Source organism: Macaca nemestrina, chromosome 6, assembly GCF_043159975.1.
Source record: "Macaca nemestrina isolate mMacNem1 chromosome 6, mMacNem.hap1, whole genome shotgun sequence".
Taxonomy (NCBI): domain Eukaryota; kingdom Metazoa; phylum Chordata; class Mammalia; order Primates; family Cercopithecidae; genus Macaca; species Macaca nemestrina.
The window spans coordinates 85287210-85312894 of NC_092130.1; the positions used below are offsets into that span (position 1 = coordinate 85287210).

At 39.2% G+C, this 25685-nt stretch overlaps 1 long non-coding RNA gene across 3 annotated transcripts in view; it reads right to left on the reverse strand.

Moving 5' to 3' along the window:
* LOC105491994 (uncharacterized) overlaps nt 1-25685 on the reverse strand; it is a 123424-nt gene that overhangs the window by 92708 nt on the left and 5031 nt on the right. The gene's annotated exons all lie outside the window — the stretch shown is intronic.

The following is a 25685-nucleotide window of genomic DNA, read 5'->3' on the forward strand; positions in this document are numbered from 1 at the left end:
TAAATTATTCCCCTGTCTCCACCTAAGGATAAACCACAATGACTACTAGTTTAGCTTCCCCACAGGTAAACTGAGGAATGGATCATGTATGCTTGGGAAGCTCTTACCCACAGTCTCATATACCCCAATGACGGCTTAGGAGGCTCCAGCACACACACACCTTCTTGTGTTCCAAAAGCTTTACAACAGCATAGCATAGTAGGAGGCAGAATGATAAATCTCAAATCTCACCTTTGACAGTAACTACTTGTATGAATTCAGAAAGGCACCTAACCTCTCTGCCTCAGTTTCCTCATCTATAAATTGGGAATGACACATAGCAACCGCCCAGAATTGTTGAAAGGATTAAATAAACTGAGACATGTAAAGTACTTAGAACAGCCTCAAATAAATAACATTAGTACCATTGTGTGTCTGTGTGTAAAGAGTTTGAATGGGGTCTCTGATCTTTGCTGATTTACCAGACTAAGAAACAGTATGACTTCAGATGTATCCCTTGGGAAACAGACTCTGAGATGAATATTTTCATGAGGGAAGGTTCTTGGAAAGTATCCTTGGGATCAACGACTATGGAGGAGCACAAGATATAGGAATGGGCACAGGGAGTAGTTGAACTGTATTACAAAAGCAACAAAAGACTCAGCCAATCCCACAGGTTCTATGGAGCTGGGATGGTCCTTCTGACTTGGACCACCCAAGTCTCAAGGGATTGAGACTTCATAACTCCATATTGACCAGTCATTTGCTGTGGGCTGCCCTCAGGTAGGGGTCATGACCTTGGCTGAATGAGTCCCTTCGGCTAATACCCACGGAGAGATTCAGCTGAGAACTAGCAGCCATCAGCAGTCCAGCCACTATGGAAATGAGTCCCTCAGTCCTGAAGGGAGGATCTGGACAGCACACCAGATTTATACCCACTTGTGGCACAAGGGTTGGGCTGTACTCTATCTGGTGTGCTTTCTCTGTGGGGAAGTCTACCAAGATTCTGATTGGTCATCTCTTCCTGAAGAAGTTTATGTGAGAGAGAGAGAGGTGTTAGTGGGACAGCTGGTGTCAAGACCACAACTGATACTCATTGCATTGCCTCCCTCCTGTATCGTGACCCTCTTCTGGACCACTCATTCTTGACCCTCTTCATCCCAAGCTAGTGTCTCTGCTGGACAAGGCAGCTTAACTTGGGGAGTGACCTAGACCTCATCACTGAGGGAAAGGTTCTCAGGTTATGACTTCTATACTTTTCCATTCACTCTCAAAATTGGGCAAAGGAGTACTAAGAAATTCCCAAGTGGGCCACCTAAGTACCAACCAGATTTTTCCACACCCCCATTGGGTAGCAGCAGCTTTACCGTTTTCTTTCAGGACCAATTATCCCTGCCAGGATGGTGACTCCTTTTTTTCACTGTAGGTCTCTTCGCCTGAGGAACCTGAAGTGATGGGGTGGCAGCCATAGCTTAAAGTTTAGTAGAACTGTTAAGCTGGCCCTTGATAGAAGTGTTCATCTTCTGAGAAGCAGGACCTCTAAACCCATAGATCCCAAAGTTGTGGGGACTGGAAGCCCAAATTCTTCAAATGGGCTTCAAATGGTAAATAGCACTACTCCAACTTTCAAGCTTCGGTCCCTGGATCCATTCATTCTGTCTCTTGGACACACAGCACTGTACAATGATGGTTAAGGGATATGTTGCCCTTACACCCCATCCTCACGAGTTGTCATCTCCAAATTGACACTTCATTTATGTCTTCACAAGGTCATTCTATCACTCTACTAGACAGGCAGTTTCTGGGTGGTATGGTATTTGATAAGGCTGGTGGGTCCTATGGTCATGTGTCTACTTTCACTCCTCTTTTGCTGTAAAGGGTTCCTTGGTCTGATACAATGTTATGCCAATCCTGAGCTAGTGGATCACACACTCTCTAAGCTGCTGGATAGTGGTGCTGACTTCCCTGTGAGAAGGTAAGGAAAACCCACATCCAGAATACATGCTGATTTCAAGGTGAAAAGGGTCCAGTGTAATCAGGCTGTCACCGATCGTTTGGTTTTCTTGAGGGATGGAGCCATATAAGAGACATATAGGAGACTGCATAATGGGAACCGAGATTAGTTGATGTCAGCTAAGTCATTCTGTCCACTCGGTTAGACATTCATGGTGCCTCTTCCATAATGAATGCTCTCTGGTGGAGATTAACATGTAATACAAATATCTTCACACTAAGGGCTTACTTCCACGTGTGCATCTGTATGCTTCTCCCCAGACCTCCTTATCCTCTATCTTCCATATTCTCCTTCTATGTCCCTGACCAACCAGACAAACCATTTTCCATAGTATTCTTACTTCTGGCTACTTCTCTTTACACACACACACACACACACACACACACACACATACACACACACACTGAATAACAAGGGCACACCCACCACTCTACACACTGGGAGGGTATTACAACGCCACTCTACCTCTGAGGGGCTATAGTGCATCTAAGTCTATTTTTGGCTTGTACCCAGATCAATTCATCTGTGAGTCAAGTTCAGGCTTTTTTTCTTCTCTGTTAGCTGGCCATAAGGACCCCTGGTCCCTAAAGTCCTATATGTAAGCTGAGAGAGAACTGCCATTGAAACAATGATAGATGACATGGGCTTTGTGAATGTACCACTTTTATTTATATTTGATTGTTGCTGGGATCACTAGACTTTAACTTGCGGTATGACCCAATCCAGTTCAGGATAGGCAATTCTGGCTGCAGGGTCATTTGGTATCCCACTATTTAGTGCTCAGTAGAAGCCCAGGAGCTGTTAATTGAACAGTGTATAATTCTCTGCTACAGAAGGCAGGTCCTAGGAGTCTGCATTGTAATTCTTTTTTAGGGGTGTTAGGAGTGGAATTTTGTGTCCCCTCCAAAAATTGTTGAAGCCCTAACCCTCAGTGTGGCTGTATTTGGAGATGGGGCATCTAAGGAACTAATTAAGGTTGAATGGAGTCCTAAAGGTTGGGTCTTAATCCAATAGGATTAGTGTCTATACGAAAAGATACCAGAGAACTCCAACACTCTCTCTTCCACAAACATATCATACAAAAGGCCATATGAGGACACAGTGAGAAGCCAGGCATCTGCAAGCCAAGAAGAGCACCTTCACCAGAAACCAACCCTGCTAGACCTTGACCTGGGACTTCTAGCTACCAGAACAGTGAGAATAAATATTTCTATTGTTTAAGCCACCCAGCCTATGGCATTTTGTTGTAACATCCCCAGCAGATTAACACAGGGGGCTTTCCACAAATTCCACATGGTATCTTTTTCCACTGCCAACACCTCTTATATCATATGGTCAGCCTAGTCACATGGCCTGAGTAGCAAAGCCACCTGCAGCACAGCCTAGAATGACGACAGTGCCCTTTTCTCCTATGGGCCCTACTCAGAGATGGCTGCCTTTTATATCACTTAGCTAACAGGTAGAAGAAATGTTCCCAAGTGTGGAATATACTGCTTCCAGAACTTGAAGAGGCCTAGTGGATGTTTTACCTTTTCTTGGTGATAGGAGGCTTGAAATGCAATAATTTGTCCTTTATTTTGGAGGGAAATTCCAGTATGCCCCAAACCAATAGACCCCAGAAAACTCTACTATTGTCACAAGCAACAAGCACCTGAATCTTCAAAGGATTTATCTCCCACCATCTATAGCATGTGGATCTTTCCCAACACTTCCAACATACTTGCCATTTATTGTTCATCCAGTCCAACTAACACAGTGTCATGAATATGGAGGACAAAGATGATGTACTACAGAAAATCCAGATGGTACATGTGTCCCTTTGGACTATATAATGTTAGAGGGTGGGAGAGTTAACATAACCTTAGAACTATTATTATTCTAGTGAATGCAAACTGTTTCTGATTCTTTGTCCTGTTAGGGATAGAAAAGAACACAGACACCAAATTAATGCTCACTATGTATCTGAGGCTGCGTTAATCTGTTCTAGCAAAGATATCACAGCTGCTGCAACTGCGCTATTACTTGGTGGAGTTTGCAGTATTCTACTCTAATACTTCAGGATCTGTATGGCTTTTTCATTTATTAGACTAGGCTGATAAATGAAATAGGGATAAGGACTGCCTGCATCCTTTAGGTCTTTAAGGGTGGCAACAGTCTCTACCTATTGCATCAGGAATATAATATTGTTAATGTACTCTCTTGAGTAGGGTTAAGGGGTATTTTCAGAGGCTTCCACTTGGCCTCCTTACTATGACTACTCTCACCCCACAGGCCAAGAACCAATGTGGAGGTCGTAGTGACTACCTATATGCCCATTCCATTATACATTCAGAGCCCCATGAAGTGACCACGGAGTGAATCTTTGGACCCATTGGACACATTATGAGCCAGACTTGAGCCAGGATTCCATTTATTACTGGCCTTCACATACCACTCCCTTAACAGGAAGCCACAGGTCTTCAGGTATCAAGGTGAACTTGGACCCTGTATCTAACAACCCTTTAAATTCTGAGTATTCTTTTCCCAGGATACAGTTACCTGAATAAATAACCTCAGGTCCTTTAGGGGATGACTTGAAGAAACACTGCCATACCATCTGCCATGCTATTATTTCAGGGGACTTCTTCCTGACAACCCAGACTTACTTTGAATTAATGACTTCTAAGTCTGAAAACTGGCTCAGGTCCAAAACTTTGGCAAATAATTGTGGCTTTTCACTAGGGTGGTTGCTCTCAGCCTCCTGATTATCCATTCTGCTGGGTTCTGCAGCTCCATGGCAAGCTCACACTTCCCTAGCCTGGCTATGTTTTGCTTGATGGTAGGTAGCCAGGAGGTGGAAGTAGATCGCCCAAGGAGGATAGGTGCGGTTTTGCAAACCAAAAGTCTCTCTATTGCCTTCAGGTAAGGGGTGGGGTTCTCATCTCTAACAGAAAAAAAAGGGGCTACTTCTGTAAGCTCAGGAGGTTTAGGGAGAGCTGGGTACATTGCCCCATGTTTCCAGTTAAAGTTTTAGTCATTCTGTTTTTTCATCTGGGCCTTCGCATAGCAAATTTGCTGGGGCTGAAAATGTAATCTTTTCTGGAGATAGGCTACTCTTAAAATAAAATCCTGGGTGTGGTTTTCAGCATTTTTGCCTTCAGGCTGTGGGAGATAAGAGTCACTTTAATTTCTGTTAAAGAGGTCTGCCAGACTTTCATAGTTGGACGTTTTTGTCTTTCTCCTATGCATTAATGGAACTCAGCAACAGTCATCCAATTCCACTGTCCTTACATTTAATACTTATACCTCTCAAAAATCTGAAATATTGCACCAGCCAAGTCATTCCCTTCCTGGGTATCCCATCCCAGTTCACCAGTGAAAGTGTTAACCATTGGATGGCTATTTCATGATAAAGATTATCCACCACTGCTAGCCAACTGCAGTGACCAAGCTCCAAACTCTGTCTTCAAAATCAGCTTTCTTAGAGCCCTTCTGGTACCAAATTTCTTAGGTCAAGTTCCCTGGAAAACTGATTCTGAAGGAGATTTGAATACATGAAGTTGACTGAAGAGGACCCTTGGGTTCCACACCTGTGGGAAGATGAAGGAAGTAGGTGTGACCAGAGAAAAGAATTAAATTTCAATGCAGCCACAAACACAAAAGATTCAGCTGTAACAATGGGAATCTCTAGAGCTGGGATGGCCCTTTCTCAAAGCAATGGGATTGAGCCTTTATTCCCCTGCCTCAGCCAGTTGTTGTATGAAGGCTGTCCCTGGCAAGGTGTTGTGATCCTATGTGAGACAACTCTTTGGCTGAAGGCAATTCCCAGGGAGGGACTCAGGTAGGAGTCTCAGTCTCCAATTTCCCCATCAGTAGAGAATTAGTGACTTGGTTCTGAAGGAAGATCCAGGTAATGTACCATAGCAACAACTACAAATACACATTACACACACATACCTCTACAACACACACACACACACACACACACACATTTTAAATAGAAGACTCTGAATAAGATCAAGAAACAATGCATCTTTTGCTCAATATTTCTAAGAAAAATAAGGCACCCCACTGCTCAAAATCTGAAGATTGTTCTTCTACCATAAGAAAAGTACACAAATGATTTCAATCAAGGGCAGAGTCAAGAATTTAAATGCTCTTGCCACAATGAAACCAAAAATATGACATCTAACATAGATAAATGTAGGTTCAAATTTTAATTGCACAGACTAGAGGAGATCTGATGTGACAACATTTCATGCAGAAAATATCCAGAAGGGTTAGTTGTTTCCAAGTTTAGTATTTGTCAAGAGTATAAGGCAACTATCAAGAAAGTAAATGTATTTTTATTTTCCATTGATAGAAATATAGTATCACTAGCAGATGTCATGGTTTTGCCATAGATCCCATAATGGACAACCACATCTGGAGAGGTATTCAGTTCTGAGCCTCACATGTTAAAAGACAAAATTGAAAAACCACACTGAGTCCTAAGAAGATCAATCAGAAATCTGAAAATAACGCCTTATGAAGAAAAGCTGAAGGGCATGGAAGTGATTACTCCAGAAAGGAAAAGACTTCATGAGAAAGAAAGAAGTCAATTGATAGTATATTGGGTCTGGGTTTCCCCAAAAAGGACTAGAATCTGTGGGCCGAAATTACAGGGAGCAAATTTCAACTCAAAATAGTCAAAAACTTTCAAACTAATAGAGCTGTCAACAATGAAGCCAGCAGAGACGGTTCTGCCTAAAAGTGTTGTTAAATTAAGTTTAGCCTGAAGCTGCCTCCTAACATATTTGAAGTTCTGCCTAAAGGTTTCTTCACACACTGTGAACTGTAACCTACTCTTATAACAATCACAGAGTTTCATTCAACCACAGGTAGCCAAATGTTCAGTCATGTTCAAATAAGGCAAATGCTGAGTTGAAACCAATTCAGCTATAGTGTTTCTATAGCTCACTTCCATCTTCCGTACATCACTTTCCTTTTTCTGTCCATAAAAGTTATCCAACCATGTGGCAGCCCCAGAGGTACTCTGAACCTATTCTGGTTCTGGGGGCTACCCAATTTGAGAAGCATTCTTTGCTAAATAACTGCTAAATTTAATTTGTCTAACAAATTTTTTGTAATAGTGTCCAAGCCAAGACCAGGCACTCCTTGGGAATGGTAGAGGGATCCCTCACTAGGTAGAGATTATACCAAGTCTCCCCAAACATATGCTTTAAAATCTTAATTTTCTAAGGCTAAGAGTTAAGAATTAAGACCATCTCAGGCCACAGAAGAACTAAATTTCAAAACAGAGGCTGGCTTTACCTTTATCTCTCACTTGAATTTTCTATGATGTACTTAAAACTTTCCCCATCTCAGCATTAGGACTGAAATGCTGCTACTGTCATTCCGTCTTGCCAGGAAAACAGAAGCATGGACAAATAATATCTGACAGACGCAATGGCACGAAGCTCATTAACAAACCAATACAACTCAGATGTTTCTATTCTCATAACTCAATATGCCGATTCAAACTCTTTCTCAAGAACTCCCCAATAAAACAACCCATCTGTGTGAATTTCAGTCAGTCAGCTCCTTGGAGCCAGTTCCTGCATCTGGAAATAAATACAGGAGTTGGGGCTAAATAGCCTTTCAGTTCCTTTCAGCCTAAACATTCTTACAGCCCAAAGGAAGGAGGCATTGTTTTTAAGAATGCCTTAAAAGTCATCAGTTACCCCAAAGGCAATCTTTTTTGTGGCTATACAAAGTAGTTATGGAAGATACATTTGTTGTTGAAATTTATGACTTAGTAAGACATCTGCAAGAAAGCAAAACCTAACTCCCAGAAAGAAAAATATCTAGGATAATCAGAGATATTTGTTTAGTATTTTTTCCTGTGAGTTTATAGAAAAATTTCGAAAACCAACTGCTCAATGTTAGGTATATATGACTAGGGGGAGGTAAGGTAAGTTGATTTTAGGAACTCTGTGCTTAAAAGAATATCCCTTTAAAACGACGTTTTCAAAAAGAAACAAAAGGAGGATACTGGGGTGTTTTAGGGGTAGAAAACCTTATAGAATACTATTAAAATAGGAACAGGACTGGTTTTTTTTTTTTTTTTTTTGGAAAGACATGACTGTCATGTTACATATATATGTCAGATGATTTGTGTGATATTTTAAAAGTTTATCATCAACAAAATTTCAACTATTATCTCCATATTTATAGATAAGGAAATTATGACACAGAATAATCGAAATTTCCATAGGAAATCACTGATATAGAATTAAAAGCAAAGCCTGCCAGGCTTTTCCTGTGTCCACAGAAGTAAAGTGTATATTATACGATATAATGTTATTAATATTGCTGAAAAATTATCAAAGTCTTATTAAACAACTTTTCATCTATATTCACAAAAGGAAAAAAATGTGGTTTTTGGTTCATTTGTTTTCTTCCCATCTAAGAGCAGCATAATAGCTTAACAGAGTGAAGAGCTGAATAGAAGGTATACTTTGAATGGGAACAAAATGCACACCTGTCCTTAAATATTCACCTCAAATCGAACACAGACCTGAAATATAATATTTGCATTCATCATTCCTTTGGGTTCTAGTACTCTGGGTCACTGCTACAACAACACAGCATGCTTTCCGAAGGAACAACACCATCTAGTAACATTTATTTTGGATTCATTCAACAAATAAACTAGTAATCTAAAATGCTAGCCATAGCAGCTGTTAATCAGTTGCTAAAAATATAATGTCATCTTAATTTGTGTGAATAGAATTGTAATTACATAATTTAGACAATAAAACCCAGAGAAGGAAAATGTCAATATGATTTGGGGGAGTGGTGAGAGTAAAGAAGGGGAAAGAGAGAAAGGTCTGAGGTGGCAATGTCCAGGTGGGAGGACCTGGTAAAGGAGAAGTAAAATGGAAGAAAGGGGGGATTCTGGCAATAACACCAAGATTCTGGGTTTAGAGGCTAAGGAGAAAGACACCTGCCTTGAAGAGTAAATCTGTATGGCTTCAAGGATGGGGGGCTTGCACTCAAATTTGAATGCACTCAAAAATGAAGAATAGCTAATGTTTGTGAGGTACTTTGCTGTTTACAAGGTACTTTCATATTCATGAAGTATATATTTGATCCATCCACCCACTGAGATGGTTTCTTTCTATCATCCTCATTTTAAAGATGAAAACGAAAGCTGGGATAAGATGATTTGCCCTGATTCACACCAGGCCTTCTACCTCCAGTCTCACATGCTCTTCACACACCACAGTGCAGCTCCAAGATAGTTCAGGTTTCTTTTACCAACTTTGTAGATATTAGAAGGAAAATGCACTCACTCAAAATAAATAGTATTGAACTAAACCACACTTTATATATTTCAAAGCGTTTTCACATACAGCAATACTGTATGTTTCTCATTTTAACTGGGGAGATCAGGAACTATTATCTCCATTTTTATAGATAAGGAAATTATGACACAGAATAAACCAAATTTCCACAGGAAATCACTGACACAGAATTAAAAGCAAAACCTACCAAGTGTGACTTTTCTTATCCCTTCCCAGTACACAGTTTTTGCAAAGCTGATCTCTGGACTATGCCGTGATGAATAAGACTTACAGAAAATAAAACTAGAAGGAGAAGAGAAAAACTCCCAGCATAAGCCAGGCCGGTGGTTTGCTCCTGTAGCCCTAACTACAAGCTGAGGCTGAGGCTAGAGGATTGCTTAAGTCCAGGTGTTCAAAGCTACAGCGTGCTATGATCGTGCCTGTGAATAGCCACTGCACTCCAGTCTGGGCAACGGAGAAAAACCTGTCTTCATAATAAATAAATATTTTTTTAAAATAAAAAAGCTCCCAAGACACACAGAAATAGAATAGGCCCTCATAATCAGAGCTACATTAAACTGGTTTGGAAAAAAAACTACAAGTTAAAATAGTAACAGCAATAATAAAACAACAATAATAAGTGCTTTGGAAAGGAAAAAACAAGATCTCCATTAGAATCATTACACAGCTCTCTTATAACTGCTGCCCACACCACCAAGAAATATAATATCAAAGGTCAACACATATTAAGAATAAACCACAACAACTGCATAGGTAAGAGGCACTATGATTCCCTTTGAGCTGCCAAAATAACTGTCTAGTTTTTCCAAAGCTGCAGTGGAGATGGGGGAGGCATCCTGATGTCATAGGTGGGAGAAATGTTTTTACCAACTAAGCTCATCATATGTATGTGGTCAACAACCAGAAAGTATTTTACTTTTATAAGACAGTAGGTAAATGATTCCCAGAAAAACTGAGTAATATTGGAATAAAATGTTATTTACTACATCTGACATATTTTCTTTTTTGAGCTCTCTGTCCTGCCCTATTTAATGTTTAGTAACAGATGAAATGTATTTGTGAAAAGTCATAAGTGATACTGATATTTTGCTAATACTCTCCTACGAGAAGAGTGCTTATGTCATGCTGCAGTTGGTTTACTGATTTTTTAAATTGCAAAATAAAGATCTGATAAATAATTAGCTCAGCAATTCCCAGACTGAATTTAGTAATGCAGTCTTTCTATTCATCTTGCACCAGGATATCTGTAATTATTCCAAAGTCTATCGTGGAAATTTTCCAAAAGTCTCAAAATAAACCAAGGAAAAAACTCACAAAACTTTTAGGAGATAAGGTGCCAAAAGAGTGTCACAAAATCAAATTACAGGTAATGCAAATCTAAAAAGAAGTCTAGAGGTCATTGAATTAAACCAATGGCTCTCAACCTTGGCTGAACATTAGAATCCCCTGGGAGCTTTTCAAAATCCTAATGTCCAGGCTATACCCCAGACCAATTACATCAGAATCTCTGGGAGTAGGACACAGGCATTAGTAATTTTTCAGGTTCCTCAGGAGTTTCCAATGTATAGCCAAGATTGAGAACCACTGGAATAGACCCAATAAAAGACCAAATCCTTAAAGTTGGTGCTGTCTTCTGTTAGGCTTAAGGGAAAAATAAACATTTGAAATGAGAGCATGGGCTTTGGGAATCAGAATGCTAGCTGAATCACCTTCCAACTACAGGACTAGAGCAAGACTTCAAGTCTCTGGGTCTCCATACCACTTCAGAGGGCTGCTCTGAAGAATAAACTCAATGAAATGATATGTAAAAGCACCTAACCCACTGACTGCAGGGCACACAAAAGCACCAGGGGAATATTCCTCTCCTCCTCTCCCATTCTCCCACATGTTTTAAGCAAGAGTTACTTCCTGAACAAATGGATCAGAGAGTAATAAATAGACCTAATCACAAGTCACACTTGTTCCCAAAGTATTTAGGCATGTACAACTACAGCTATTCTTTCATCAATAATGGAACAGAAATATGTGCCCCAAGAGTCTCTATTCACTAATGATTTCCACACCAAAAGCTCATCTAAAAATTGATCATTTGAATCAACAGTGAGATACCATTTTTTGCCAGTTGGCGAAGACAAAAGACTGATAATCACCAGTGTTGGCAGAGATGTAGGGAAACAAGGTTTTACAAATTAGTACAACCTTTTTGGAGCGTAACTTGGCAGCATCTATTAAAAAAAAAAATCTAAATGTACATATTCTTTCATCCAACTAATCTATTCTTGGGCACCTAGCCAGAGATATATCTACATATCTACTCATGAAGATATTGTCTTGATTGGTTTGGTTGTGTGGTTGTGTCTTGTACTCATCACTTTCTGAAGTCTTCAGTTGTTTGTAGTCCATCTACAACCCTAGAAGAGAAACCCTGTAGGAAGAGTCTGACCAATCTAGCCCACCAAGTGAGAAGAGCTGGGCTTGCCAAAGGGGCCCACATGATGGTCACATTTAGTGCCCACAATGTCATGCTGCTTGAAATGCATACTTCTTTGCTTTCTAATGCACTATCTCCACCAATCAATGTATGGCCCTCTTTATTTAATATTTTATTTCAACTAATACATAAACACCCATGAACATACTAACTCAAATAATGATATCAGCAAAAACTTAGGTCACTTACATGCTCTCCCCTGTGCTGTCTTCTCTATCCCTTGCCCCCTCAGGAGTAAGCACTATCCTAAGCTTTGTGTTTATTATTCCTTCTCTTGTTTAGGAATGTTACAAAAATGGCATTGTACTATAAATGGTTTTCTGGGATTTTAGATTTTTACTCAATCCTTTTGTGATAAGGATTAATCTGGTTGTTGGATGTATCTATACTTCTTCGTTCATGACAGAATTAATTAACTAGAATATATTTAACCATTCTCCTGGAATTGGCATTTTGTTTCCAATTTGAGACTATTAAGAACAGTGGCACTATAAAACTCTTCCCAAAATTTTTATAACACAGGGGTGGTCGATTTCTGGCAGGAAATCTGGCTGCCATCACACTAACCTCATCACTCACAGGAGCCATTGATGGTCTCCCCTAAAAGGCTTAATTTCTCTCCCCCTCCTCTGCCCATCCAGGCCAGTTCAAAGTGCCCTAGGGGAGAACTTTATAAGAGGCAAGTGCTCCTTTAAAAGGCAGCACCCGGCAGCAAATATTTATTGACATAACTGGCTCCTTCCAGAACTAACCTGGCAGTTACCCCCAGCCCCAGGCTAGCTGCTTAACTTACCTACCTCCTGCCAGAATTTTAAAGATATTTTTATTTGAAAGACAAATTCCTGAACAGTATGACTTCAATACTTTATTCCTACCAGAAAAAAAATCACTCTCCAAGAGAATTTTAGCTACAGATCTACACCAATATCAACTCCCACATACATTGTTGTTTAGAAGTCACACTTGACATCTAATGTCACAAAATGCAGAGACTTGATTTTCTGTCTCTCTCTCTCTCTTTCACACACACACACACAAAGCCTGAATGAAAAATCAAGCATCAATAGCTACTTATAACCCATTTAATTTCCCCTTACCAAGCAGATATAAATGCATTAGGGAAATTTAGGAAAAGACGAAAAACGGGATACCTATACATTATCTTGCAATGATTTTTTTAAGTTAATTTAGAATAGGGCTCAAGGGCCCAAAATGTTTATAATACCTGTGTAAATACTGCCTTTGTCTCACCAGTATTTTAAAATTTATTTTGTGTTCCCATTGTCCAAAGACCTCAAGTTACATAAATAATTTATTTTTAGTTAGGTTTTTAAAAGTTGCTAAATCCTGGGGGTTCACGAGTGCCCCTGGACCCACATTTCCGAGCCAGCTTCTCCACACACTCAGTACTCGTCTATCAGTTTCTCTTGTCTTCCAACTGGCTGCCATCTGCTATCCTGTTCCTCAATCCCACAGCTGCAACAGGGAGCACTATTGCAGGAAACCCAGCCACTGGCCACCTTCCACCCCAGCAGGGACTGGAGCACTCAACTCCTGTCTAAGCTCACTTCTGAGCAGCTGCTCCCCCAAATAGCTTCATAAAACCACGTCTACTCTTCCTAATGCTTTTGCCCTATGGCCAGCACCATTCTCCTCAGAGACCTCTTCGCAGACTATTGAGATGATCAGCATGAACTTCCTCAACATCTCACCACACACGCCCATCTCAACACACACTTCTATCTATTTTTATCCGCACTGATCAGTGCCAGCTTTCTTTTCATCACAGAGGAAGTGACCCTCCTTTTCTGGTTTCTGGCTAATTCCTTCACCTGTGCTAGCAAATTCCACCCCCTCCCACCCTGTACTTCAGAATTATTTCTGTCTCTAGCTTGGCTACTTCCCTGCACATCCAAGTGGTTCACTTCTTAAAACCAACAAACAAAACTTCACCATTCCTATGTCTCTCTTTTCCCCTCACAGCCAAACTCCCTGAAAGAACAGAGGGCAATTCAACCTCATGTCCACTTCTTACCTCCTGTCCACTCCTCCACAGACTGCAATCTGGACTCCAGCCATACCACTCTAGACTCAAGGGTGTCTGGCAAAATTCTGATATTCTCCCTCCCCATCATTACTAAATCTACTGCTTTTTTTCCCAGTGCAAACCTTAGCTGACCTCTCTGTGGCAGCTGACAATATTAACTACTCATTTCCTCTTAAAAATTTTCTCCTCTCTTGTCTTATAATTCCTTCTACTCTTAATATATAGGACCATTTTTTCCTCATCTCCTTCTTCTTCTTCTTTTCTTTTTTTTCTTTCTTTTTTTTTTTTTTTTGCCTCCTGTTCTGTTGCTTCTCTCTTAAAATGCTCCCTATGCTTCTGATCTCAGTTCTCTGTTCATTACTCTGAGTACATTTTCCTCAGAAAATACCACCTCCCCAATATCCATCCTGGAGCCTAACTTTCCCTGAGCTACAGACCCATAGAGCCAACTGTCTCCAGGCATCTCCATGTGCATCCCAAGTATAACAAGTCCTACATTGAGCTCATAATTTCTCTCATTCCCAAGCTTCCACCAATAACCCTGGACTCTTCCTGTTTTCTCTTTCTAAGTAAATTACATCACCATCTGCCTAGTAGCCCAAGTGGGATCCCTGGGAAGTATGGCAGCTCCCTCACCCTGCCTCCCTGAGGCATTCAATTAGCCCCTGATGCTTGTACAATCTACCTCTTTAATATCACTGCCATCTGTTTCCCTTCCTCCATTCCCATTGCATTTGTCTTAATTCAGACCCCTTTCATCATTAAAATTAATAAGAACTGCATTTACTTGAGTACTATATGCTGGGAATATAACATACATAATGCCAGGAGGTATTATTGACCATATTTTTACAGATAAATAAATGAGACCCCAAAAGGAAAATAACTGCATCTTTTTCTCACATTCTGAGTCTAAACCCATCTACACTGCAGACAAAATCAGGTCTTCTTTTTTAAAAAACATTTTTATTGTGAAAATAACACACATACAGAAAAGGTACATAAAATAAGAACAGCATAAAAATTATTATAAAGTCATCTTTCTAAAATGCCAATCTAATCTTGCTTCTGATATTTTCCTAACCTTTTCAAAGTCTCCCCATTGCCTTTAAGGGTAAAGTCAAACCAGAGCAAAGCACAAAGGGTCCCCGGGATGTCAGCTCAGCCTGCTTCCTCAGCCTTTCTTGGCCATGCCCTCTCACTCACCCTGGCTCCAGCCCCACAGGCTGTACCTCCATGCTCCAGGCTGTGATCCTACATGGCTCCTGGCGGAGAGTGTGGTGTATATTCTTCTCCACCCCTTGCTTCACCCCTTCCATTGGATACCTAATTTACTCTTTGGGAACTACATCTTATTGCTCTTTTCAGAAGGAGCTTTGTCTAAAGGTGAAAAAAGACTCTTGGCAACATTGCACGGCCAAAGCCGTGCAACTCATGAAAGGTTTTGCTGTTCACCTGGAGTATCAGAAATGGGGAAGTTCTGACATATTTGGGACATGTCCACTCTGTCCAAGAAAAAAAAATCAGGAAGAGATTTGAGGCAATCATTTTAGGTCATTTATGGTGAGTTAGAGGAAGGACTCTACTTTGACTGAAGACTACATCTCAGTAATTCCTACCCACAGCCCCTCACCACTCCAAAATTTAGGTGGAAGTTGCTGGTAATGTCGATTATTATTATTATTGCCATTATTTTATGTAAATCTATTCAGCTGTGCAAGTTAGAAAACTAAAACAAATCCCTGACATTTACCTTTCTGCCCCCTCAGTCTATCATAATGTCCTATTTTGCATCTGAAATTATCTCTTGAAGCCACCTACTTCTGGTCATCTCTGGCATCACTCTCCTCATCAAAGCTATCATTGTCTGTTAGCTGAATTACTGTAGTAGCCTCTAACTCATTCAGTGAATTTACTCTGGCCTTTTCTCAGCCATTCTCCATACTGGAGAAAACGAACTAATACACCACGTCTTAGTTATATTTGCAAAACACAAATATGATCATATGATCTATCACCACTCCACCCCCCATCCTGGCCTGGTTAAAACTCTTCAGTGTCTTCACTTTTATAACAAACTAAACACTTAAATAGTCCCAGCACTTAGAACAATATTTAGTGCATAATAGGTGCTCAGCAAATATTGATGAAACAAATGAAAGAATATGACCTTCATCTACACTCCTGCTTTCTCTAACTGAGAATTCCAGCCATCTTGACCTCCCTTCAGTTCTATATTCCCTATAATCATTTGGCTTTGCACATGTTGTTCCTTCTTCTTCATACCTTCTCCCTTTCCTCCTTCGGCAAGTTAATTACTACCTTCTTCCTTCAAATGAGACTTTAATCATCATGTCTCCAGAGCAGGCTTCCCTCTTTGCATCATGAGCCTCTTCACAATGTTTGTCACACTTGCAGTTTTATACACGCTTATGTGATTATTTTACTGATGTCCACTACCCTGCCCTATTAGCTTGTAGCACTATGAAGACAGAGACTGTGTCTATTTTCCCTCATCAATATATCCCAGGTAATTAGCACAGTGTTTGACATTCGGTGGACACTCAAGAAATTGTTAATAGATGAATGAATGCATTATAAATTAATATTCAAAGTGCCCACCTATTTTACAATTCAATTTTAAGGTAGCCCTGAAACCTAAAAACTCATTTGAGAGAGAAATTACAGAAGACAATTCTCTTTCTACTCTTCTTTTTTCTTTGAAGGTCCTTGTTGGACTCTAAAGTACAACTTTTGGGCTTCCAGGATACAATGCTTTTAAATATTATTTCATTTGAGTTCTTATAGAAACTTTGTTTAAAAACAAACACTTTAAAAATAAAGAACAGAGGGCAGTAGAATTTGCCCTAATTCACCTGAAAAAAATCAAAACTTTTCTAACCTAAAACAAAATCTCTCTTACTACCAATGAAGTATATAGACGCAACCCTGCCCTGGATGAAAACCTATTTAATTTTTAAATATGAATAAGAAACGATGCTTCTTGAGGCTTATCTATGTGCTTACAAAATGTCTGTTTTGAAGAACTTGCTGTTTTAAGCATCAACACATGTAGTTTGTCAATATGTCTGACATTCCCAGGTAAAAGTAAAACTATTAGGCTATACATTTTTTAAAAGTCTTACGCTAATGTGTTTCTTTAGGAATGATGTGATATGGTTTGGCTGTGTCCCTACCCAAATCTCAACTTGAATTATATCTCCCAGAATTCCCACATGTTGTGAGAGGGACCCAGGGGGAGGTAATTGAATCATGGGGGCTGGTCTTTCCTGTGCTATTCTCGTGAAAATGAATAAGTCTCAGGAGATCTGATGGTTTTATCAGGGGTTTCCACTTTTGCTTCTTCCTCATTTTTCAATTGCCACCACCAGGTAAGAAGTGCCTTTCACCTCCCACCATGATTCTGAGGCCTCCCCAGCCATGTGGAACTGTAAGTCCAATTAAACATCTTTTTCTTCTCAGTCTCAGGTATGTCTTTATCAACAGTATGAAAACGAACTAATACACCACGTCTTATTACTCTTTTGTAAAATATTTTGTCAATAAGTAAAGAAGTTTCTTGCCACATTGCAGGCCAGAGCCATAGCCATCCATTGTAGACACTGCTGCCCATATGGGAATGAATTATCAGAAATGGGGGAGTCTTAACATACTTAAGGGATGCCTTTCCTCCATGGAGTGAAGATTTGATGTAATTATGTTACATTTTTGGATAACTCATGGTGGAGTGAAGATGGAACATGGAGTGCACTTTAATTAAAGACTAAGCCAGAATTGTATCCACCCCTACCCCACAACTTAGGTGCAGAGTTGAGTTAGTAATACTCAATTCGTAGCACTCCAGCCTAATAGGTTGATACTAGATCTCTCCCTTGTTCTATTTATTTCTTTTATTCAAGATCCTGTCACCCATTCTTCTCCCTACTCACTCTAATATGTTTATTATATATATATTATTGGATAAGTAATATATTGGATTATTTATAATTATATATATTATTATCGGATAAATAAAATACAATGGCCTGCAATGCTGTCCATGATCTGGCACTAGATAACCCTCTTACTTCATCTCCTCCCCTTCTCCCCTATCTCATTCTACTCTAGCCACACTGGCCTCCTAGACACTTCCTGAACTTACTAAACATACCTCAGGGACTTTGTACTTGCTCTGTTTTTTTTCTGCCTGAAATACGCATTGCTCAATTATCCACATGGCCCATTCCATGCATTTGTTTAAATGTCTCTTTATGTTAAAAATGGGGAAGGAAACTTCCCTAATCGTCTTATTTTAAAAAGTAACACTCCCCCTTGTCACTTTCTCTCTCCATACTGTGATTTATTTTTCACAGTTGCAGTTATTGCCTCACCAGATAAACTTTTTTGTACCTATACGTTTTTTGTCTATCTCCTCTTACTAAAATAAGAGGCAATAGGACATGATGGTTAAATCCTAAAAACCCTAAAGTTAGACCTACTAGGCTTGAATTTTCACTCCGCTATTTACTATGTGACCTTCAGCAGGTAATTCTATGTCTCTATTTCCTCAACTCTAAAATAGGGTTGATAATAGTATCTACCTCATAGGGTTGCAATTTTACCTGGCATACAATCCACAAAATTTAAGTATTATCTATTGTTATTATTATTACATTTATTTTATTATTATAATTAAGCTCCATGAAGTCAAGAACAAAGTTTACTTTGTATCACCAGTAACTGGACAGTGCTTAGCAGTAGCACTGAATATTTATTAAGTGAATGCTATTTTGCAAGTGCATGGTTTTTTTAAAGAAAAAAAGAGTTTATTAAGTATAACATGCATACAGAAAAATGCACTAAGTCAAAATTGTATAGCTCTATGAATTTTCTTTTTCTTTTTTTTCTTTTTCTTGAGACAGAGTTTTACTCTTTTCGCCCAGGCTGGAGTGCAATGGCGCCATCTCAGCTCACTGCAATCTCCGCCTCCTGGATTCAAGCAATTCTCCTGACTCAGCCTCCTGAGTAGCTGTTATTTCAGGTGACTGCCACCACACCCAGCAAATTTTTATCTTTTTAGTAGAGACAGGGTTCCTCATGTTGGCCAGGCTGGTCTCGAACTCCTGACCTCAGGTGATCCATCCACGTCAGCCTCTCAAAATGCTGGGATTACAGGCATGAGCCACTGCGCCCAGCCAGCTCTATGAATTTTCACAAAAAATAAACCCATGAAACCACCAGCCATATTAAGAAATAAAAACATTATTAGACTTCTAGAAGGCCCGTCCCAGTAACTGCAGCTCACTTCCCAAAGGTAACCACTCTCTTGACTTCTATGATTATAGATCAAGTTTGCCTATTTTTGAAATTTATGTAAATAGAATTATATATTATATACTCTTTAGTAACTGACTTCTTTCATCTGTGTAGCACACAACATTCATTCATTCTCATTGCTGTATAGTATTCCAGCAAATACTGTATTCCAGTACAGTATTCCAGTGTGTGACTATATCACCATTTATTTATCCATTTTATAGTTGATAGACACTTGGGTGAGTAGCTCTCAGTTTGGAACTATTATGAATGGTGCCACTGTGAATATTCTCATCCATGTCCTTGGGACACATAGGTAAGCATGTATACATACATAGAAGATGAATTGCAGGGAAATAGGGCATATTTTTGTTGAACCTTACTAGAGCCTGCTTATCTTAGTCTGTTCAGGCTTCTATAACAAAAACACCATTACATGGATAGTTTATAAACAGAAATTTATTTCTCATAGTACTGGAGGCTAGAAAGTCCAAGATCAAGACACTGGCAGATTTGGTATCTGATGAAGGACCATTTTTCATAGATCTTCTAGCTGTGTCTTCATATGGTGGAAGGGGCAAGTTTTAAACTTTTAAAGTTCTGGGGTTCCTCTTATAAGAACATTAATTCCATTCATGGGGGCTTCACTCTCATGACCTAATCACCTTCAAAGTCACAACATTCTAATACCATCACCTTGGGGGTTAGGTTTCAACACAAATTAAGGGAGAAAATGGGACACAAACATTTAAACCATAGCACTGCTGAACCATTTTCCCAAGTGCTTGCACCAGTTTTCACTCCTAACAGCAGCATGTGAAAGTACCAATATATGTGTTTTTTTTAAGCAACATAAATATTGTATTAGGTTCTATTCTTTCCCACTGTTTTCACTAAATATTGTGTTTCTAAGATCTATATATGTTGCTATATATTTATTCCTTCCAATTATTGCATGGCATTTGAAAGTATGCTTTCTTCATTGAATTCTTTTTCTGAATTTTTTTGAATGGTGCTTATCAGTGAAGCAGGGCTTTTGTTTGGCTTCCTTGCATTCATTCTTCTCTTCTCCCATTCTGAGAGAATTACCTGCATTCAGCCACATAGTCAAGTGTTCCAGCCTCAGCCCCCAAAGGTGACTCTTCAGTCATCTAAACCAATTGGGATACTTTTATTTCCTCTATGACCCTGTTCTGGCCAGTGAGACTTGAAGGGAAGTCTATACAGAATAGGACAGTGGGGAAGTTGCTTCTGAAAAAGGTTTCTTCATTCTTCTACAGAAACACAAGAAAGAGATCCTCTTTTCTTACCTCTAGATGTTAATGGGAGACTATGATAGCAGGAATTACTGTAGCCAACTTGTGACCAGGGAGGGAGTTAGATAAAAGATGAAGAAACTTTGAGTTCCTCTTGATACCACTAAGCCAGGAGCCACCCTACCTCAAGATTTGTTAGATGAGAAAATAGTTTTAGTCGGATTTTCTTATTTGCAAACAAAAGGGTCCCATTACAATAATGAAACCACTTGCATTAATTTGTTTGTTAAAAGCTATTTTGTACTAAACAGACTATTTTTCAGTCCCTCTACTTTGTTTTAAATAATTTCAATTTGATGTCCCTTATTGACTATGAGGTTAATTTTATGACACTGAGACCCTCGAACAAATGGATGTCTCATTCAACTTACTGGTCAGCATTTTGCAATTTTTTTATTAATAATTTCAGAAGAACATAGTTGATTTTGAACATGTGATCTGCCAAGTAAATGATATCGTGACACATTTTGAGTTAAGCATTTTTAATCTTGTATTTTAGAAAAAGTATGGTAAGCCAAAATTTTCAGATATACTATTAGTCATATCTTCTATAATAAACAAATTTTATAAATTTTAAGACTTTTTTATTTTAATTTTGGGGTAGGCAATATATACATTAATACAAGATACTCAGCATTGTCACTTCCATGGGCTTTTGTTTTATTCAACCAGTCTTTTCTAGACTAATATTTCAGTATTTCATCTTCACACAGCATAAAATAATACAATTACATTTGATGAAATCCTATTCTGCATTAGGCACTGAGCTTGAACCTCTGCAAGCATTATTTCACTATACTTCTGGGAGGTATTTTTATTTTAAATTTTAAGAATACGAAACTGAGGCTCAGAGAGGTTAAGTAACTTACTCTAGGATTCATAGCAAGTGAGAAGCAGAGCTGGAATTTTAATCCACACCTATTAGATTACAGAACGCATACTCTTAGCCACTTTGTCATACAGCTCCTCAAAGTTTTTACTATGATAATCACTGGCATATTTAAGGCTAAATGGGAGGTTCTACTAAAAAGATTTAACTTTTTAAAGTAAGCTGAAATTATAATCATATTGAACACTTACTGAGTACTTTCCATTTGCTATGTAACCATTTAAGAGCTCTTATCAACCAATTAACTCTTTGCAAGTTTATTTTTAGATAAACAGTGAATTATTTGGGAATAAATAGGGCAGCAATCTGAAAATCAATTGATATTCTGATCATCTTTAACACAGAAATAAACTGGAGGACAATACATTGTTTTGTTCTATCATTTGGGAACTTTTTCCATTGCAAGAGACCAAGAAAAAATGTCAAATCAAACTGACTTAAGACCCCAAAAAGACTATTGGCTTGTGTAACTAGGAAATCTCTAGAGGTGGAGCTTTTCCAAACAGGAGTGGATTCTGGACTCTATAATGTCCCACAGCCTTTTTCTAACTTTTGGCTGTATCCCACCCAGTTACCTGATTTTGTTGGCTTCTTTCTCAGACTCTATTTAGTGGGCCCTGGCACCTCCAAGTTCTCTTCCTCCTGATGGCAAGATAAGAGGAAACAGCTCCCACCTCTTATATACTCAAGTTCAAGGCCAGAAGGACTTTTCCAGCAGACTGAGAATTACTTTGATTGCCCTATCTTAAGTCCCTGCTCACCTCTGAAACTATCATGTGGCAAAGGAGAGGCAAATCTCCCATTGTGGTGAGAGAGGAGTCACTGGCTCTATCTCTGGAACTAAAGGGTGAGGCTCCAGCCATATCAACTGGGAGGAGGGGTAGAAAGGTAGATTCTCAGAAGAAAATCAGCAAAGTGGGTACTATTATAGATCATCCCCCCGAAAACCACGCCTCCTACTATTCACACCCTGCCCTCAAATCTGGGCTGGCCCTATGACTATCTTTTCTTTTTTAACAGACGTTTTTTTTAATAACAGTTTTAGATTTATAGAAAACAATTAGGCCATAGTACAGAGAGATCCCATGTATTCCTTCACTCAATTTCTCCTATAATTATCATCTTACAAGTGTGTGGTACATTTGTTATAATTAGTGAATCCATGTTTATACATTATTATTAACTAAAGTCCACAGTAGTTTATTGAGATTTATGTAGTTTTTTGTCTAATATTGTTTTTTGTTCCTGTATCTTATCTAGACTATCACATTACATTTATTTGTCATGTTTCCTTAGACTTCTCTTGGCTATGACAGGTTCTCAGACAGACCTTCTTTGTTTTTGATAACCTTGACAATTTTTAGGAGTACTGGTCAAGTATTTGTTGGATATCCCCTATCAGAACTTGTCTGATGTTTTTCTCATGATTAGACTAGGGTTATGAGTTTTGGGAAGGAGGACCACAAAAATAAAGGGTCATTTTTATGACTCTAATGAAGAATACATACCATCAACATGATTTATCACTGTTGATAATGGCCTTGATCTATGGCCGCAGCACTCTGTTCCACCCCCACCCCCATACTGTACTCTTAAGAAGGAAGTCACTACGAGCAACCCACACTTAAGGAATGGGTATTTATGCCTCCCAAGACTAAACCAGGAAGAAGTTGAATCTCTGAATAGACCAATAACAGGTTCTGAAATTAAGGCAATAATTAATAGCCTACCAACCAAAAAAAAAATCCAGGACCAGCTGGATTCATAGCCGAATTCTACCAGAGGTACAAAGAGGAGTTGGTTCCATTCCTTCTGAGACTATTCCAATCAATGGAAAAAGAGGGAATCCTCCCTAACTCATTTTATGAGGCCAGCATCATCCTGATACCAAAGCCTGGCAGAGACACAACAAAAAAGAGAATTTTAGGCCAATATCCCTGATGAACATCGATGCGAAAATCTCAATAAAATTATGGCAAACCAAATTCAGCAGCACATCAAAAAGCTTATCCACCATGATCAAGTCGGCTTCATCCCTGGGATGCAAGGCTGGTTCAACATATGCAAATCAATAAACGTAATCCATCACATAAACAGAACCAAAGACAAAAACCACATGATTATCTCAATAGATGCAGAAAAGGCCTTCGACAAAATTCAAGAGCCCTTTATGCTAAAAACTCTCAATAAACTAGGTATCGATGGAAGATATCTCAAAATGAGAGCTATTTATGACAAACCCACAGTCAACATCATACTGAATGGGCAAAAACTGGAAGCACTCCCTTTGAAAACCGGCACAAGACAAGGATGCCCTCTCTCACCACTCCTATTCAACATAGTATTGAAAGTCCTGGCCAAGGCAACCAGGCAAGAGAAAGCAATAAAGGATATTCAAATAGGAAGAGAGGGAGTCAAATTGTCTCTGTTTGCAGATGACATGATTGAATATTTAGAACACCCCATTGTCTCAGCCCAAAAATCTCCTCAAGCTGATAAGTAACTTCCGCAAAGTCTCAGGACACAAAATCAATGTGCAAAAATCACAAGCATTCCTATATATCAATAACAGATAAACAAAGAGCCAAATCATGAGTGAGCTCCCATTCACAATTGCTACTAAGAGAATAAAACACCTAGGAATCCAACTTACAAGGGATGTGAAGGATCTCTTCGAGGAGAACTACAAACCATTACTCAAGGAAATAAGAGAGGACACAAACAAATGGAAAACATGCCATGTTCATGGATAGGAAGGATCAATATCGTGAAAATGGCCTTACTGCCCAAAGTAATTTATAGATTCATGCTATCCCCATCAAGTTACCACTGACTTTCTTCACAGAATTGGAAAAAACTATTTTAAACTTCATATGAAACCGAAAAAGAGCCTGCATAGCCAAGATAATTCTGGGCAAGAAGAACAAAGCTGGAGGCATCATGCTACCCGACTTCAAACTATACTATCAGGCTACGGTAACCAAAACAGCATGGTACTTGTACCAAAACAGATATATAGACCAATGGAACAGAATGGAGCCCTCAGAAATAAGACCACACATCTAGCACCATCTGATCTTTGACAAACTTGACACACACAAGCAATAGGGAAAAGATTCCCTATTTAATAAACGGTGTTAGGAAAACTGGCTAGCCATATGCAACATAATGAAACTGGACCCTTTCCTTATACCTTATGCAAAAATCAACTCAAGATGGATCAAAGACTTAAATGTAAGACCTAGGACCATAAAAATCACAGAAGAAAACCTGGACAATAACATTCAGGACATAGGCATGGGCAAAGACTTCACATCTAAAACACCAAAAGCAATGGCAACAAAAGCCAAAATTGACAAATGGGATCTAATTAAACTAAAGAGCTTCTGCACAGCAAAAGAAGCTATCATCAGCATGAACAGGCAACCTACAGAATGGGAGAAAATTTTTGCAATCTATCCACCTGACAAAGGGCTAATACCCAGAATCTAGAAAGAACTTAAACAAATTTACAAGAAAAAAGCAAAAAACCCCATCAAAAAGTGGGCAAAGGGTATAAACAGACACTTCTCAAAAGAAGACATTTATGCAGCCAACAGACATATGAAAAAATGCTCATCATCACTGGTCATTAGAGAAATGCAAATCAAAACCACAATGAGATACCATCTCACGCCACTTAGAATGGCAATCATTAAAATATCACGAAACAACAGATGCTGGAGAGGTTGTGGAAAAATAGGAACACTTTTACACTGTTGGTGGGGGTATAAATTAGTTCAACCATTGTGGAAGACAGTATGGCGATCCCTCAAGGATCTAGAACTAGAAATACCATTTGACCCAGCAATCTCATTACTGGGCATATACCCAAAGGATTATAAATCATTCTATGGCAAAGACACGTGCATGCTTATGTTTACTGAGGCACTATTCACAATAGAAAAGGCTTGGAACCAACCCAGATGTCCATCAATGATAGACTGGATTAACAAAATGTGGCACATATACACTATGGCATACTATGCAGCCATAAAAAAGGATGAGTTCATGTCTTTTGCAGGGACATGGAGGAAGCTGGAAACCATCACTCTCAGCAAACTGTCACAAGATCAGAAAATCAAACACCACATGTTCTCACTCATAAGTGGGAGCTGAACAATGAGAACACATGGACACAGGGAGGGGAACATCACACACCAGGGCCTGCAGGGGGTGGGGAGGCGCTACAGGAGGGATAACATTAGGAGAAATACCTAATGTCGGTGACGGGTTGATGGGTGCAGCAAACTACTATGGCACATG